This window comes from Anabrus simplex, chromosome 1 (genome assembly GCF_040414725.1).
Source record: "Anabrus simplex isolate iqAnaSimp1 chromosome 1, ASM4041472v1, whole genome shotgun sequence".
NCBI classification, from domain to species: domain Eukaryota; kingdom Metazoa; phylum Arthropoda; class Insecta; order Orthoptera; family Tettigoniidae; genus Anabrus; species Anabrus simplex.
The window spans coordinates 1085584064-1085603969 of record NC_090265.1 but is presented as its reverse complement, the minus strand read 5'-3'; the positions used below and the strand labels follow the sequence as shown (position 1 = coordinate 1085603969).

Genomic DNA, 19906 nt, shown 5'->3' with positions numbered 1-19906 from the left:
CAGCTAGATGCCGCATGTACTAGGTGCCAACGTTGTGGAGGGATGTGGCAGCGGTCTCATCAGTGAGATGCCGCATGTACAAGTTGCTGACCTTGTGGAGAGGTGTGGCTTTCACCTGAAGAACTTGCTGCCACGGCTTGTCAGAATTTAAGAAAGCCCAAAATCACCAATGTTGAACATCAAAGCGCTTGTCGAGGGCGTCTGAAATTTAAGATGAACATGCGTCGTGACGTCAGCTGCGAGCTTGAGGAGCACAGGTTGAGCACATCTACTGCCCCAATGTTGGAATATGGTTTGAAACACATGATCTCTTTTAATGTGTAAAATTGGTTAGAATTAAGAAACAAAATGCCAACAATAAAATTTCAAACTCATACTGTCTGGATACGAGCCTCCATGGTTCAGGCGGAAGCACGCCGCCTCTCACCGCTGGCTTCCATGATTCAAATCCCAGTCACTCCATATGAGATTTGTGCTGGACAAATTGGAGGCGGGACAGATTTTTCTCCGTGTCCTCAGGTTTTTCCTGCCATCTTTCATTCCATTAACACTCTCCACTATCATTTCATTTCATCTGTCGGCCATTAATCATTGCCCCCAGAGGAGTCCGGCAGGCTTCGGCAGCCGAAAAAATTCCTATCTTCGATTCATTCCATTCCATTCCATTCCATTCCATTCCATTCCATTCCTTTTGCTTTACGTCGCTCCGACGCAGATAGGTCCTATGAGGACAATAGTATAGGAAAGCGCTAGAAGTGAGAAGGAAGCGGCCTTGGCCTTAATTCAGGTACAGCTCCAGTATTCCATTCATGACCCGATACAATGACTGTAAAAAGGATGTAGATTGTCATACTGTCTGAATATATTATTTCTACAACACACGGTACGTATTCTACGTCAATACTTGCGGCCATCACCTGGACACAGCCCCGCTCGGTTTTGTTTGATAGAAATATCAGTTCAGGAGTTAGTTTGGATTTGTCTGTTAAGGAATACGCCAATACACGCAAAAGTACTTTTCTCAAGATTGCATCTAGCAAGTTAGGAAGTAAAATGTATGTGAAGTGTTTGTAAAAAAAAAGTGTTATATGTACATCTGGTGAGCTCCATATTTTAATAGCACTGACACCACTGTTCCACTGCAGCTCTAACTGCGCGGAACTAAGGTCACGACGCTAGGTCGACTTAAATTTGAGACGTTCCCGATACGCATTTTGACGGTCGACGTAAATGATTTTGGACTTTTTGAAATTCCGATAAGCCGTTCTACTTTCTTGAATGCGTTAAACACACTCACATTTGTGCTATTTGCATCTTATCGGCTCTCTAGATAAGCTAGTATAACTATGTACCGCTTATAATAACCTGGAAGAAATAAACTGTCTAATCGTGAAATAGCTACTGAAATAGGTTACGATAATGTTAGGACCCTACAAATAGAAACATACAAATGATTAGTAAGAATTTGCGAGTTGGCCATCTCTGCCACCATCAGTGTAAATTATTCCGAAGATTGTGTTAACTCCACCAGATGATCTCAGTTGTTAGCGTGTTGGTATTGCTGTACTGAACTAATGGTATGTTGCTGTTACGACTCGGTGATCTAGCACAGCAGTTCTGCGGATATGTTAGAGATACCTTACACGTAGTTTACTGTACTGACAGTGCATGAGCCAGGGTGAGCAGCACAAGCCATCGCCAAAACTGAAATGGTCGGCCAAAACAGCAAACACGTGATTTTTTTTTTTTTTTTTTTTTTTGCTAGTTGCTTTATGTCGCACCGAGACAGATAGGTCTTATGGCGACGATGGGACAGGAAAGGGCTAGGAGTGGGAAGGAAGCGGCCGTGGCCTTAATGAAGGTAGAGCCCCAGCATTTGCCTGGTGTGAAAATGGGAAACCACGGAAAACCATTTTCAGGGCTGCCGACAGTGGGGTTCGAACCTACTATCTCCCGAATACTGGATACTGACCGCACTTAAGCGACTGCAGCTATCGAGCTCGGTCACACGTGATTTTTGTTTTCACGTCCTACAATTTAGAATTTATGTGTGACGGTGAGAAAATATATGTTCTGTTCGAAAGTGGAATCACACACTAAAACAGCAAGGCTCCAGAAGGTTCCGAAAGCAACCTATATAAATCCAGAAATGTACAGCATTATTTTACCAGTAGTTTACAGTACATAGCTATACAAATAGCCCGTGTGTTTCTGTAGTTTATGCTCTTTTAGCAGGTTAAACACACTGAAAGCTACGTATACGTGTTTAAACATCTTGAGGAAGTTTGCAGCTTATATTTAAGGCCAAAATTGTGTCGGGCCGATAACCTTCGATGTTAGGCCCCTTTAACAACAAGCAAGCAAGCAAGCAAGCAACCAAAACTTGTGTTTGTTATTCAAATGAACATTAATAAAAGTATAACGGACGCTTTATCGAAATCAGTAATTAGTGGGTGTACATTTCACCTTTTCACATTATCTAACCTACCACAACAATTCAAACTTCCAACACTTCCCCACCCGGAGCTCCAAATGAGGGACTATTTTACTTCCGAAAAATTTTACCCGGAGGAAACCTTCATACAGAGAGAGCTGCATGTCCTCGGGAGTCAGTTACGGCTGTAGTTTCCCGTTGCTTTCAGCCGTGTAGCAGTATCACCACAGCCAAGCCTGCCAAATATTATTACAAGGCTATATCAGTCTATCATCCAGACTGCCGCCCTTGCAACTTCCGATAGGCTGGTACCGCCGTTTCAATGAAACAATTCGTTAGTCTGGTTGCTCGGCAGATACCCCTCTCTTATGGTTGCACCTACGGTTCGGCTATCTGCTTCATTGGGACACGCAAGCCTCCCACTGCGGCAAGGTCATGTTGTTCACACGGGAGAAGTCTAGTTGTATTCAGCCTAATGAAAACGAAATGGCGTATGGCTTTTGGTGCCGGGAGTGTCCGAGGACAGTTCGGCTCGCCAGATGCAGGCCTTTTGATTTGATTCCCATAGGCGACCTGCGCGTCGTGATGAAGATGAAATGATTATGAAGAAACACACACATAACAGCCACCGTGCCAGCGAAATGAACTAATGATGGTTAAAATTCCTGAATCTGCGGGAATCAAACCCAAGACAACTGTGACCAAAGGCCAGCACGCTTGCCATTTAGCCATGGAGCCGGACTTCAGCCTAATTGAGTCAATCCATTGCAGCTAATGGCATAACACTCATTATGTTATATGACTAGGCACCCTTCCTAATACTGAGCAAATAAAATATCTTGTCATTCAACTGACTGCACAGTTACTCACAAATATCATGGTCAAGATCTCTCTGTTCAATACTAAAAGAGCTTAACATGTAGGAGAGAGAAGCATTTCCCAATCATTATCTGCCTTTACGTAGCGCTCAGTTCAATCAATTTTCCGGCCATAGATCTACAGACATAGAATTCACCCTTAAGGCTCGTTATGGGTGACGTGCTTCCTCGTGCGTAAAGATAAATTACCGAGAAGACGTGATTGTCTACAACACAAGCGAGCCGACATGCAAGTAGAATGCAGTCAAGAAGTTTCTTGATAAATTGACATTCAAACCCAGATATGAATAATGTAACATTTTGCTGTAGTTTATCCGAAGGCATGCCCTTCTCTACGATACTAGATGTTAGAATGGTGAAAATCATGGATAAATCAGCTCAAAGGAAGGCGTAAAATTGTCAAGGTGGAACACTAACACTAGGACTCAGACGTCATATTCTCATGCAGATGTCGTTTCATAAGTGATAGCAACTTATAGCGGAATGTGCTTCTCAATGGTAACGCAAGTACAGGAGCTAATGGCAGGGGGCAATCCAAAGATTTGTAAATAGAAATCATATTTATAATTTCTATAGTGTAGGTAGATGCATTTTTGCGGCTCTTACAACCGACCAATCTTAACAAATAAGGTGTAAAAAGAAATACTGTTTCCAGGAATAGCAACGAATTGCACTTTCACTTTATAAATATTAACGATTTGTTTAAAAACACGTCTTATTTTCGGTAAAGTTATCTCTACCTTTGCCGTGGGAAAGATGTTGTTGTGTAGGTTTTTCTTCCTCTGCCATTTAACGCTTTCCATAGAAAGATTTCTAACTTATCATTGATTTGTCGTAAAGAAGACCTTCTAGGCCTTCGTTTAGTATCAAATTTAGCCGTCTTCGTTTATTACTGCAATGTTTTTGTCCTATTACATGTGTCTGTGTTATGAATAATAAACCACAAAGTCAAATATTGCAAAGAGCCAGATTGTACTTGCCCAGTCCCGTGTTCTCCCATGGATAATATTATATAGCTTTCTCTAGAGTAAAAGGATACTCTATTCTAATATTTTTGTATCTGTCAAGGAGTGCGAATAACAAATTGTCAAGGATGTCTGTGTCATTACTTCCAAAGTCGCTTTTAAGAAAGTATTGTAAACGCTTATACATTGAACATTTATTGAACATAACAGGCGATTTCGCCCCTATACATGTTCACATACAGAGAAAAGGAAAAATAAACAATAGAGAATACAAATTTACTAACCAGTGCAATAATAATAACCAAACCAAACCCCATGGCACTACAGCCCTTGAAGGGCCATGGCCTACCAAGCGACCGCTGCTCAGCCCGAAGGCCTGCAGATTACGAGGTGTCGTGGGGTCAGCACGACGAATCCTCTCGGCCGTTATTCTTGGTTTTCTAGACCGGGGCCGCTATCTCACCGTCAGATAGCTCCTCAATTCTAATCACGTAGGCTGAGTGGACCTCGAACCAGCCCTCACGTCCAGGTAAAAATCCCTGACCTGGCCGGGAATCGAACCCGGGGCCTCCGGGTGAGAGGCAGGCACGCTACCCCTACACCACGGGGCCGGCGCAATAATAATAATAATAATAATAATAATAATAATAATAATAATAATAATAATAATAATAATAATAATAATAATAATAATAATAATAAACCACTCGGATCAACAAAAAAAGAAATAGAAGAGAAAATTATAATCAAGAGAGTAAAACTAAAAAGAAGAGAATCATAGTAATAGTAATAATGAAAGTAATAATAATAGTAATAATAATAATCTATGTATAAGAGTATTATTCGTAACAGTCGTTTGCTGTAGCAGTCTCTTATTCAATATTCAAGCATGCTCATCAAGTGTCCTTATTTCGTTCTGCGCTTTCGTCACTTTATTGTTACTGACCTACATCTAATCAATACTGCAAACAACACCACTCAGCATTTCACCACTTGCATTCCCACCAACTCTAACACAAACAGAAAGACCTTGCCTTCATATAATCCCATATCATTACCCAACTCCCCATACTCAACCAAGTACACCACTCCTATCTTCCCTAGCTCATTTGAATCTTATCATACTATCCCCTTCCCTTTTATACCCACTCTTCCCATATACATACAAAACTATTCCACCCCCCTACTCCCTTGTCCAACCTCTAACTCAGCCTCCTTCATTTTACTCTCGCAGGCCTTTCTTGCCGCGCATAAATATCTGTTCAATTCACCCCCTTTTTCCCACTGCTTAATAATCCATCTCAAGATTGCTTTCTCATCCCCCCTTCCCAATATTTTCCGATGCTCTTCACTCAATAATCCATGTAAACGCTTATAAATAGTACTGAAAAAAAAGTTTGTGAAAATTAGTTTCAAGTAAATTATAATATAGATATTTTTTGTAAAATATATATTTTTGCTAAATATGATTTGATTTTTATTTTACATTATATAAATTTAGTAAGCTTTATGTATTTTTTATATAAATAAACACGTTTCGCTAAAATCTTCCGCGTTTCATATGGATGTGGGGGCGAAGTTACGGGGAGGGGGCCCACATGAGAAAATTCTGACACGGGTATGCTACTAATTGTTTTATTATGCAGAAAATGAACTCAAAATTATAAATGACGAATTCTTTTTTTTTCTGCTAGTTGCTTTACGTCGCACCGACACAGTTAGGTCTTATGGCGACGATGGGACAAGGAAGGGCTAGGAGTGGGAAGGAAGCGGGCGTGGCCTTAATTAAGGTATAGCCGCAGCATTTGCCTGGTGTGAAAATGGGAAACCACGGAAAACCATTTTCAGTGCTGCCGACAGTGGAGTTCGAACCTACTATCTCCCGAATACTGAATACTGGCCGCACTTAAGCGACTGCAGCTATCGAGCTAGGTAATGACGAATTCTAATAGTATCCGAATAGATCATCTTAAAGTTGGGAACTTCAGATGATATTTCTGTCGCATGTCTCAGGAGACTGGTTGCAAATAACAGATTGTTCATGGGCATTAATCTGTTAAAGAAAAGGAATCTTTCTGCCCCGGAACATGCAAGGTGTTAGTGTTGAATATTATTAAAATGCAAAGTAACTATTGTACGTTACAACGGCGGAACTGTTTCACGTATTCCTTTGGAATTATCTCAGTTTTAAATCCTCATTTTCAGCCATTGTAATGCAAATAACTGTTACGACAGCAAATTATAAATTGCATTCGTAAGACACTTTCTCAACTGCCCTGCAGTCTACCAGAGAGCACAGGTAAGCAGATTTTCAGACCTTTCCAAAGGATTTGATACCCATACATCTCTGAAACAAAGAATCTCATTGCGAACAACAATGACTCTCTACACTTGCCTAGCTTAGGCGATAAAAGGGTGCAAATTTAACCATTTAAGAACGAGATCACAGTTTTCGAAATCTTCCTTAACCCTACGCTTCACTTAGCAAACAACAGATTATTATTTTTATTATTATTACTATTATTATTATTATTATTATTATTATTATTATTATTATTATTATTATTATTATTATTATTATTATTAATGCAAAAACTACATGTGATGCTATTGATTCAATAGTAGGAAGGGAATTGTTGTTTGTGTACGTCAAGTTGGTACGGATTCACTTTGTTTGTGTGCCTTTTGAAGAGTATAATCTTACTTTGGTTTTTATATTGTGACGACATTGGAAAGTTGAGCAGCTTCATCTGTCGATATCGAAATATATTTTTCCTGCGTGTGTGTTTAAATGGAACTCATCCACAAACAAAAAAGTATTTGGACAGAACAAACTCGTCATCTGAAAGGTTATCAGTCGAAATTAAGTCAAAAAATAGAACACAGGAGAGTTTTGGACAACCGGAAGTATGTTTGTGATTCTATTTAATATTACTCCATTTAGATCTGGTGTTAGCAGAGGTAACGCGATGTGACATCACAACAAGAGTACGGCAACCATTTGTGAATAACATCCCAGGTCAACGCAAAGACAAGGTGTTGCGAAAATTGTTTCGATGCATAACTCATCTCAGTCTTTAAATTCACGTTTCAAGCCCTTGGAAATATTTTTAAATTTAAGAATCATATCCTCAAAGATATATATAACACATTCGTTTCATAATTTAACATAATATATAACATTTGATTCTAATATGAAATTTCCTTTCCAAGACCAAAGTGGCATCCGGGAGATAGTGGGTTTGAACCCCACTGTCGGCAGCCTTGAGGATGGTTTTCCATCGTTTCCCATTTTCACATCAGGAAAATGCTGGGGCTGTACCTTAATTAAAGCCACGGCAGCTCCCTTCCCACTCCTATGCCTTACCTGCCCCATCGTCGCCATAAGATCTATCTGTACCGGTGCGACGTAAAGCCAATTGTAAAAAGAAATACCAAAGTGATGTCTTTTGGGATGAAACGTAAGATAAATGAATGTCAGGTATGGAATACAGAACTGGATCAGGGAGACAATTTCAAGTAATTATGATGTGTATTCTCCCAGGATGGTAGTGAAGTGAGATTGAATGAAGGTGCGGCGAAGCTAATGCAGTGAGCTCGCTACGGTCTTCTTCTTCCTTTCCTACTGCTTTCCCCACACGTGTGGGGTCGTGGGTGCGAAATGCGTCGCACATGTGGATTTGTCCCTGTTTTAGGGCCGCATGCCCTTCCTGCCGCCAACCCTATGCGGAGGAATGTAATCACTATTGCGTGTTCCTGTGGTGGTTGGTAGTGTAGTTTGTTGTGTGAATATGAAAAGGAGAGTGTTGATACGAACACAAACACCCAGTCCCCGAGCCAGAAGAATGGTCTATTTTCAGGCCAAATTTGCTGTACGGGTATGGAAGTTGGGTGTCCTCAGGATATTTTTCTCAAAAGTTAGAAGTAACAGACATGTATGTAGCGAGAATGATCACTGGTACAATAAGGTGGAAACAATGACCGGACGGCACTCGGAATGAGGAGATAAAGACTAAGTTAGGGATGAACTGGTTGGATGAAGTTGTAGCATAAATCGACTTCATTGTTGGAGTTATGTCACACGAATGGAGGAGGACAAGATACCTGGGAGTATAATGGACTCGGTCATGGAGGGTAAGAGAAGTAGGGGGAGATCAAGACGATGACGGTTCTTGATTTAAAGCGGTATAGAACTGAAAGAAGCCACAGAGCTAGTTACAAATAGAGGATTGTGGCGGCATTTAGTAAATTCACAGAGGTTGCAGATTGATCGCTGAACGAACATTTTACTCATTCACAAACATAGTTCATCATTACGAATAGTCCTAGTGTTCACAGGGCATCAATACCACATCCAAATGTGTTGTAAATAAATGGCCATGGAGACCTTTGGAATAGTGTAAGTTAAAAGCTTCTACTACCCCTGACTTCCGCACTAAGTAGGATTGAGTTATTAGTTCTGCACCCGAACGTTTTTGCCTCTAGGGATTAACCTGGCACTAATTATTACTATTATTTGTGTTGTAGACTGTAAACTACGGGGATAAGTACTTGTCAAGAAGTGGAAGTCTCAGTTTTAAATTTTACCATTTCTGACGGGGTATCGAACACAGTTCTGACCGGGTGAACGGGGCATATACCTTCATTGGCTCTGCAAGACAGCTTCCCGTGTGATAAAGTAATTGAAAATTATTTACTTGATGAGTTAATTCGTAAAGCCACTTCCGTGGTGGAGTCATATGAGGTGAATGGAGGAGGCTAGGTTACCTAGGGGAATAATGAATTTTACCATGGAGGGTAAGAGGACTAGAGGGAGGCTCAAGCAACGGTAGTTAGAATCGGTTTTTAATGAATGATGGAAGTTTAGAACTAAAGGAAACCACAGAGCTAGTTGCAAGTAAGTTAGTGGATTATGGAGGCGTTTAGTTAATTCATACGGCTTGTAAGCTCTCTCTGTGGATCAGTGGTAGACGGTCGGCCTCCAGATCACAAGATTTACTGGTTCAAAACAGGTAGAAGTTTAAAGGGCGGAAATAAGTCTATTCTGCATTCTATGGCGTACGATATCGGCATGTAAGAGATCTCGGGCGACACTTTTGGTGTTTACCCGACAAAAAAAATCAACGCCCAGAAGAGACCTGGTTTACTATGATACCTGCTTTAGTAAAATTGAACGTCAAATTTGTCGTTGTTGTAAACTGACATCACACTGCTGCACGAAAACAACAGGCCAACAGTGAGTCACTTCACTTCTGCGTAATCATTAGAAGGTGCTCGACCAACTGTCTGTGCAGTTCTTCTGGACCACTGTAAAAGCATCTAGGTAGATGAAGATTAGCAACTGACGGCGAAGTTCAGTGAAGTGGCATGAAGTGACGCTCGGCGCTTGACGCTCGTTACTTCCATGCCGGTAACAATCCTACGCAAGTATAGAGACTTGTACAGTAGTGAATAAGGTGTTTGTGGTTGAATGACATTACAGACTTCAAACATTTTTTGGCGTAAGTCCCAAAGGAGGGGCAGGTTTGGGACATTATCTGGGGAGGGCTGGAGGGACATTGTTCCAGTGATGTTGGTGAACATTGTTTTAAGCGGGATTTCAACTGGGAGTTCCATCAATTTACACACTGAAAATTTCTGCCGATGTATTTATTGAAGCGTTCTCCTTGTTCCTGGCAGGATCAAGCAAGCTTGTTGCTGTACGTGACAGTTGATATTGTGATCGTAGCCACAAGACCTCCAGTTTCACGAACCAATAGGAATATGACGTTCATTTCACACATACACAAAGAACGTTATTAATTAGCATACGTTCGTCTTAAATGTACCAATTTACTGATTCACGAAACAGTTCGAATTTATGACTCGTGGGCCTGAAATAGATATCATATATTGGGCACTACTACTAAAGAGGTTGATGACATATATAAGAGAGATGGTTTAATTAAGAAAAATTTGAAATCAGGCTAATAGTTATCGACGGGAAAATTACTTAAAATTCCTAAAAATATCAGAAACGTGGAACAAGCTGTGTTAGTAATATTATTATTAGTAATAATAGTAATACTAATAATAATACCGTTAGGAGCGCGGCTGTGAGCTTGCAACCGGGAGATAATGGATTCGAATACCACTTTCGGTAGCCCTGAAGATGGTTTTCCGTGGTATCCCATTTTCACACCAGGCTGTACCTTAATTAAGGCCACGGCCACTTCCTTTCAACTCCTAGGCCTTTCCTATCGCATCGTCGCCATAAAACCTATCTGTGTCGGTGCGACGTAAAGCAACTAGCAAAATAATAATAATAATAATAATAATAATAATAATAATAATAATAATAATAATAATAATAATAATAATGGCTTTACGTCTTACTAACTACATATTCATGGTTTTAGCAGATACAGAAAATCCGAAATGTTCTCCCGCAGAAGTTCTTTTACGTTTCAGTAAACCTACCGACACGAAGCTGGAGTATTTGAGCGCCTTGAAATTCCACCGGATTGAGCCAGAATCGAACCTGCCAAATTGGGCTCAGAAGACCAGTACTCTACCACCTTTGCTACTCACACACAACTTCTGAGTTTCATAATTTGAAAATGAATCTATAGCTAATTTTTATATATATATAATTTGCTTTACGTCGCACCGACACAGATAGGTTTTACCGCGACGATGGGGCAGTAACGGGCTAGGAGCGGGAAGGAAGCGGCCGTGGCCTTAATTAAGGTACAGCCCCAGCATTTGCCTGGTGTGAAAATGGGAAACCGCGGAAAACCATCTTCAGGGCTGCTGACAGTGGGGTTCGAACCCACTATCTTCCGAATACTGGATACTGGCCGCACTTAAGCGGCTGCAGCTATCGAGCTCGGTGTAGCTGATTCTGATGGCTGCTGATTGCAGTGGATCGTTTATATTAAGAGGTCCAAAATCTGACATATTTACAATGAGTATTATAACTATTTCAGCACAAGAATAGCCACACTTCTTTACCAGACAATGTCCCAGTCCTTTCTTTCCCTTGGGACTGACAACCGGAAATATTTCGAACGTTAATCAACAAGAAACGTTATCTTTACGAACTCTGCGAGGTTCAGTGAGAATCAATTAGTGTACCAGGTTCTTCGCACACCTACCCTATGCCGTAATTGTATTATTCCCTTTGTTTTAAGCTATGTATAAGTAGGTAAAATGAAAATTACTGAGGATCGATATTTAACATCCACTCTACAGAAATAATCGACTTCCATGACCCGTACCGTGGTGTGGGAGGACACATACTGTGCGTGGTGGTGATTGTTGTGAGGTGCGGGGTGAGTTTCCCCCGCGCATGTCCCACGCTCTCTATATAACACCACGAGAAGAGTCCAGCTCTTAACTTGCTGCGCGCCTTCCTCCAGTTGCAGTCTGATATAACTCACTCTCCAAGGTAAGGCACCGCTCCGAACGTCATTTATCTTGGCATGCTCTCTGAAAAACAGTCCTTTTCTTGCCTCTAGCCATTTGTAATTTGGATTTCTAAACTATCTTATGTACGAAAAATGTTTGTAAAAATGTTCATCAGATCGTATTAATAGAAGATTCCTGAAACAATATCGCATATGCCTTACTTCACAAATTGATTTTTATAGAGATTTCTAGTAATCAATTTTTGGGATTCTGCAGAATAAGAGTGGAAATTATTTAAGGTCAAGTACTGTTGCACTTAGGGAGGTTAAAACTTGATGAGTTACTTCAAATGTATGGATTTCTCGACATCTGCTTGAAAGACATGTCCATTTACTGAGATATCTTCTGTATTTCAGAAAAATTAGTTACCGAGATCACGGTAAATTTTTCTTCAGTTTTCTTCGTTCAAACTAGGAAGTACACTTTGAAACAGTGTGTTTTTTATCATATACGCTCCTCATGTGTTTATAGTGCGGAAACAAAGTTTATTTCAGTATGTTTTAAAATATTACTACGGGTAAAGTAGAAAATACATTTCCAGTTTCTGATTTTTGTAAATTCAATGGAGATATTTACCAATAAGTAGGAGTATGAAGCATAATCATCTGACAAATGGTTCGATATTCCATAGCTACTGGAGGTCAATGAAACTTCTATCGAGTTACTAACCGTAAATATCTTTGTGTTACTTGCATTTCCAGTTACCAAGCGTATTTAAGAAAAGTTTGAATGAAAGATATTTGATGTTCCTTAACTGTCTTGATCTCTCCTTTGGTCAGTATTGTCCAAATGATAATCTGTGGACTTCCTACTTCCACGTAGATATTTTAACTCGCTTTCGAGGAAAAATTAGAGAGTTAAATATTACATCAAGTAACTTGTGCTCTGCATATATCGAGATTATCATCTTATTTTCAATCTTCTTGTAAAAACTTTTGTTTCGGGAGACACTTCAAATCTTTTTGGCATCTACGAGCTGAATAAGCTTGTTGTGAAATATTTGAGGTTATTTTAGTTAGGTTTTTCATAAAACCGTCAACTAAAAATGCCTAAATTTGAGTAACCAAGTAAGTGATTGATTCCAATCACCTTCAGAATCTTAGTATTACGAGATTTTTAAATTTCAAATAGATCACGTGCGTTTTCTATCTTTATTCGGTTCTCAAGTGGACGTAGAACATGTATGACTTCATGTGTTCCTACATTTATTAGAGTCGTAACTGGTCACCAACCAATTCTCTTTCTACACTTCTGCAAATTATTCATCTTCAGCTTTACAGATAAGAGATACTAGGTCAATGATATAGTAGTTACAGTATTTAGGAACACTAGCTTTCTTAGGTAAAAGGATAACTGTATTGATTTAGAAATAATATGGCACTTCTTTTTCATATACCTTTACACTCAATTAAATATCTTTACCATGGCGACTTCATAAAACTGAAATCAGTAATTCTGGACGTGCATTATAAATTCCAGCTGGGTTGTTCTTATCAAAATATCTCAGTACTCTATCAAATCAGGGCCTTAAGATTGTCATCTGTATCACCTGCATTAACAGTGCCCTCTCATACATTACACTATTTTACTTGATACAATTGCTTCGCCAACCCCGTATCGGGAAAATGAGACTAATACTTGATACAATTCCTCACGGTGTTTCTACAATGTTTACTTGCTCTAGAAGTGGTTTTCCATACGAACTCATTTATTAATATACCTATAAAAGATCTTTGATTTTCGTGTATACAGTATCTCAATTTCTATTTAAAAAATAATATTCAACATATACACCGTTCCTTTCTTCGGCTACTCTAACATTTCTCTCTCCTTTATTTCGTCTCCTGTACAGGTTTCTTTTCTATAATCATTTCTTGTGTTCTGGTTTGTATGCCGTATGCATTGATATTTGCTCGGTTTCGTATTTCTTCCAATCGTTTCCTCTGCATCTTCTTGTAAGCCTTTATTCAATGACAGCCTGAGTGTACGCTTCTTTGTTACTATGAATTTGAGGCTGAGTTTCATTCAGACATTATCATTACTGAAATTATGTAAGTATAAGATTGGTGATACAAAATACGTGATTCTGTAAAATCAGTAGCATAAAATCTGTTCTAAAGCATTGTTCTAATTTGGAGTTGAAGTAACACTTAACAATTTCCATGACTGATATAAAGTTGATTTAGTTTTGAAAGGGATAGTTATAGACATGCCAGCTCGAATTGTATGAATACCGTGGTGGTGGTGATTTTTGTTGTAAGAGGAATTACAACTTCTCTGAACAAATTAAGTGGGAAAGAAATGTTAAATAAAACAAAACTATTTATTCAACGAAGGAATTTCGAAACGAAGTACAAAATAAAACAGAAAAGTATTGTATTAGGCCGAAAATTTCACTAACGAATCAAAAGGGAACGTGAGTTCGTTGAGTATTAGCACACTTTCAATTTACATACTGTCGCACATAAAGCGGATGACGAGATCAGCAGTAGTCGCGTCATCGGCTAATATGCATTCATTGTGAAGTATTTTCGTTTCTCACTCTCCATGTCTTCTCCACTTGCTGGCCAAGTAACGTCGCAACTATCCATACAGGATTTCGTCAACAGTTAGCTGGAAGACGACTGGAACCTGAAAGTAGTGATAGTGACCTGGCATATGCCTAGTGCAGATATGAAAAATCAAAATTAACCGTTTTCAAGGATGGTGACGATGGGATTAGAACCCGGCATATATTAAATGCCTTATAACGTATAGCCAATATCAATCATCTATCGCCACCGATCTACATTTAGAGCAGTGGGTCAGGTGACAGATTCAGTATGTTTTTACCTAGACTTTTCTTAAATAATTTCAAAGAAGTCGGAAATGTATCAAACACCTCTCTTGGAAAAGTATTACAATCCCTGACAACAACAATAATAATAATAATAATAATAATAATAATAATAATAATAATGTTATTGACTTTATTTCCCACTAACTATACATTTTGTGGTTTTCGGAGACGCTGAGGTGCCGGAATTTTGTCCCGAGGGAGTTCTATTACGTGCCAGTAAATGTACGGGCGCGAGGCTGACGTATTTAAGCATCTTCAAATACCACCGGACTGAGCGAGGATCGAACCTGCTAAGTTGGTCTCACAAGGGCCTGCACTCTTCCACCTAAGCTGCTCAGTCCGACCAAATCAGTAACTCCCCTTCCTATAAACCAATATTTGCCTCAATTTGTCCTCTTGAATCCCAACTTTATCTTCATATTATGATCGTTCTTACTTTTATAAACACCACTCAACCTTATTCGTCTACTAACGTCATACCACGCCATCTCTCCACTGAGAGTTCGGAACATACTGCTTAGTCGAGCATTTCGTCTTCCCAGTCCAAAGTTTGCAACATGTTCGTAACACTATACTTTTGTCTGAAATCGCCCAGTACAAGTCATGCTGCTTTCTTTTATATATATTTTTTTTTACAGTTCTCGAATCAAGTCATCCTGGTGAGGATTCCATACACTATAATAATTGTGGTCTTACCAGAGACATGTATGCTCTTTCGTTTACATCCTTATTAGAACCCCTGAATATCCTCATATCCGTATGAAGATACCTGTTACATTTGATGATGATGATGATGATGATGATCATTGTTGTTGGTGTTTTTGTTGTTGTTTAATGTCACCTAGCATATAGGTCAACGGCCCCTTCTGTAACCTTTATTTACAAACTCGTTTATGTGATTACCCCGATGAGGATCTTTCCTTATATTGATACCTAGATACCTACAGTGACCCCCATGAGTTACCGTCACCCCATCAACGCAGTAATTGAAACTGAGAGGACCTTTCCTCTTTGTGAAACTCACAACCTGACTTCTCATCCCGTTTACCGTCATACCGTTGCTTGCTGTACATCTCACAACATTGTCGAGACCAGCTTCATGACCAAGTTTAGTTCTCAAATGTACTTTATACTTTTCATTTCAAATCGTACTGAGATTGCTCCTAGTCTTATAATTAGATCGTTTATTTTATTTTCAAACGATTTAACATCGCACGTATACAACATGTTTCACTTGACGATGGGATAGGAAAGGGCAAGGACTGGGAAGGAAGTACTAGTCACTAATTCATGTACAGCCTCAGCAATTGCTTAGTATTTTCCCAAATACAGAAAACTATCCTAAAGCTGTTAACAGTTGGGGTTCGAACCCACAATCTCCCAAATGCAAGCTTAGACCGACAGCTACGCGGCCTTTACCCAGTAAACTCACACGGGTTTCTAGTGAGTTGAATTTATCTTGAATTAATTCCCACATACAAGTTACTGACAATTTCCTAGTTTTCATTAATTTAACAATTTCATAGACATCTGTATGATTTCAACACTCAGTTCTTTTGCATTGGAGAAAGTGTTTTAAAATAACCCTGCTAATAATCATGAAGACTCACTGCCTCAACTTGCTGTTGTTAATTTAGATTTTCATTTTCTTTACCAACGATTTAACTTCACACCAAATCCAGGTTTTGGAGGATGCTGAGAAGAGAAATGGCTAGGACTGGGAAGTTAGTGGCGTGGTATTAGTTAAGGTATCGCTCCAGCATTTGGCTTATGTGAAAGTGGAAAACCAGGAAAAATCATCTAATGATTGCCGACTGTGGTGTTCGAACACACCATATTCTGAGTCCAAGCTTACATCCACATGGCCCATATCGTACAATCATATCACTGGAGTTCAGCTCCATGGCCAAATGGTTAGCATGCTGGCCTTTGATCCAATTAGTCCCGGGTTCGATTCCCGGTTGGGTCGGGAATTTTAACTCGCCTGGCTCGGGGGCTGGGGGTTTACGATTTCTTCAGCATTAGGAGTCGTCTTAGGTAAGACCTCATCCTCACAGATATACAACTTGCCTGCACATGCACCAGGCTTCTCTGGAGACCATACCGCATTATTATTATTATTATTATTATTATTATTATTATTATTATTATTATTATTATTATTATTATTATTATTATTATCTTACTAGTTAGAGCATTCTTAGTCGTCAGAATTAAAATTCCTTGACAGTAAGCCTTCAGTCATTTGGGCAAGATCAGGTCAGTCGTTATGGATGTGACGTTAAAAGCAACAATAGGTCCAAAAAGACATTTTCTGTTAATGAAAAGTTAGTGACAATGAGCATTCCTCTCTTCCTGGTTGCGAAATGAGTAATAACTTGTGACATAACACGTCCCCCTGTGGATGGGGGCCGTAGAATAACACCCAGGTATCCTCCGCCTGTCGTAAGAGGCGACTAAAAGGGGACGCAGGGGCTGTGAACTCTGAAGCGTTAGTTCTGACCATAGGGCCCTTAGCTGAGTCTGGCATTGCTTCCGTTTACTTGTGCGAGGATCCTCACTTTCATCTCTCCTATCCGACCTCTCTTGGTCAACTCTTGTTCTTTTCCGACCTCGGCGGTATTAGGTTGCGAGGCATAGGGAGTTTTTCATTTTCACGCCCTTCGTGGCCCTAGTCTTCCTTTGGCCGATACCTTCATTTTTCGAAGTGTTGGACCCCTTCAAATTATTTCTCTCTGATTAGTGTTAATAGAGGATGGTTACCTAGTGGTACTTCAATAATCACCACCACCACCTAACATATCAAAGCATTAATCCATTCTTGATGTAAAGTCGAAGTCCACACACTATAAAAATTCACAGCTTATTATCAAAGATTTTAATTTTTTAGTAACCAAGACCTCGTCAAATTTGGTAGGCCTATATTCTATTTGATTTACATCTGAAATATTTTCACATAAAGTCAACCGCAATAGTGTGGAAAGGGATGAATGTCCAGTATTTTGATACAATATTACAATTTATTTGATTTGAACCGTAATTTATAATGTTAATATATTGAATAGAACTTTCATATTAGAAGTAATTACGTTGTCCTTGTTATTCAGAGTCTCTAAAATTTTGCACTGATCTCCGCGTCATTCCAAGCACTTAATATAACATTCAATTTTCACAATAAATAGGTAAGATAATAAGGCATTGTGGCATGTTATTCTCTGAAAAATTAGTAGTGTACCTCATCAATGATTGTCGAATGGAAGAAGGGATGGCTATTGACAATAGACGGGAACAGAAGAACGCCTAGTGAACTGATAGATATCTGGAAGCAGGTAAAATGTGATAGAGCAGCAGTAATGTTGTTAGAACACCATTGTCGTTGTAGGGCCTGACACATAAGTCCTTTGTATCTACTAATTTTCGTGTTATTGTAACAGAAACTCAGAATTTCTTTGGCTAGCGGTTTATTGTCGCAGTAAAAATTAAAGGCACGTTCTGAATTCTGGTCAGTGGATAATTTAAATTGTCATTACTCTTCGTCTCATTTCGTACCATTAGGTGCCAATGACCTGGAGGTTAGGCCCCTTTAAATAACAAGCATCATCATAATCAAAAATGAAAGGTCTTCGGTGACAATGGGATAGAAAATCAATAGAACTGATCAGGAAGCGGCCGTGGCTTTAGTTAAGTTGCATTCCCTGCATTTTCCTGCTGTGAAAATGAAAAACGTACGAAAACCATCTTCAGGGCTACTAATAGTCGGGTTCGAGTCCACCACTCGAAAATAAGGTTTTATTCCAGCATTTGCTATGAAAAATTTTAGTAAAACTTGTAGATAAAATTATTTGAAGGTAGTCGGTGTGAACCGCACCGTCTGTACGAGGCAACTTCCCGGTGCTGTCGGTGAGATACGGGTGTGAGCTACTGGATTCGTAAGTAGTGTACGTGCATCTGATCTAAGCTGCCACTAGCGAGAGCTTGCAGACATAGCACTTAAATACATGAAAAAACAAAGTATCTTAATAGTACTAAATATTTGATTGAGATAAATCAACAACAAGTTTTGAAGAGCACATTAGTCAAACTACATCTTGTATAATATTCGGGAGATAGTAGGTTCGAACCCCACTGTCGGCAGCCCTGAAAATGGTTTTCCGTGGTTTCCCATTTCCACACCAGCCAAATGCTGGGGCTGTACCTTAATTAAGGCCACGGCCGCTTCCTTCCCACTCCTAGCCCTTCCCTGTCCCATCGTCGCCAAAGACCTATCTGTGTCGGTGCGACGTAAAGCAACTAGCAAAAATATATATAATAGACATCCTGTAACAGCATGGTGCAGGGGAAAGAGTAAGAAATTCTAGGAAATGGTTTCTCAGTCGTTATAACTTGTACAGTAGTCCAGTCGGGACCTACAAGAAACTTCTCGGTGCTCACTCCTTTAATGCAGGTTGTGAAAGAGGATTATTTCTCTTTGTCAGCTGGGCCTCCCTTCAGCCTGCAGGTTGACCCCCGACCCAGTATGGCTTCAGATAAACACTAAAAATAAGGAAGACAGGCTGCGTAGCGTACCTTATTAGACTTGCTTTCAAAGATCAAGGTTATGTGATCGTATCCCGGTGCAGTCGGTGGGTTTTTTAAACAACTGTTTTTTGGATCAGAAATACGACATTCTAACCATGGAAATCTATAGTAGCTGAAAAAATTTTAAATATATATTATTTTTATTTATTGCTACTCCAACTCTGAATTGCGATTTAACTTCTTCTGTGGTAGTTTGAAACATGTTAGCTTCCTATAGAAGTTACCAACACCGAAATACTTGGAGCAGGTTGAAATCTGCATGATCATATTACTGTTGTTTACAGAATTTCGTTTAATAAAGGTTCAAGTGACGGTCGAATTAGCTTAGCGTGTTAAAGTGTAGTGACGCATGGGTTCGAACATTACTGTCGGCCGTTGTTGAAATAGTTTTCCGTGGTATACCATTTTCAACTGAAGACAAATGCTGTAAGAGTACTTTTCTGAATGTACGCAGTTGCTTCTCTCTCAGTGCCTTACTTAGCTCCTACTCATTGCTTACTTATACAAAGGCCTAGATCACAGCCGTCTGGGCAATGGAACGATTTCCTGTCCCAGTTTTATTCATAGAATTATCACAAGTTTCAATAGAGGTATTTTAAAGGTAGTATGGGAAGCATTCCGTTATCATATCGGGGCTGAAGCTACATTGGAAAATAAATAAGAAATAAATGTTAACTGCAGAGGTAATAAAATTCCATTTGTATCAATCAACCACTGCTAAAAAAAAGTAGTTGACTGTAATAACCACATAAAAACGGGAATT

General features: G+C 39.5%; 1 protein-coding gene across 1 annotated transcript in view; it reads left to right on the top strand.

Annotated features, from left to right (window-relative positions):
* The first annotated feature begins 11669 nt into the window (after positions 1–11669).
* Positions 11670–19906, top strand: part of sNPF (short neuropeptide F precursor) — a 332676-nt gene continuing 324439 nt past the window's right edge. Inside the window, exon 1 of the mRNA XM_067150170.2 lies at positions 11670–11706. The gene's annotated coding sequence lies outside the window, so the exon portion shown is untranslated. The remainder of the gene's footprint in view (positions 11707–19906) is intronic.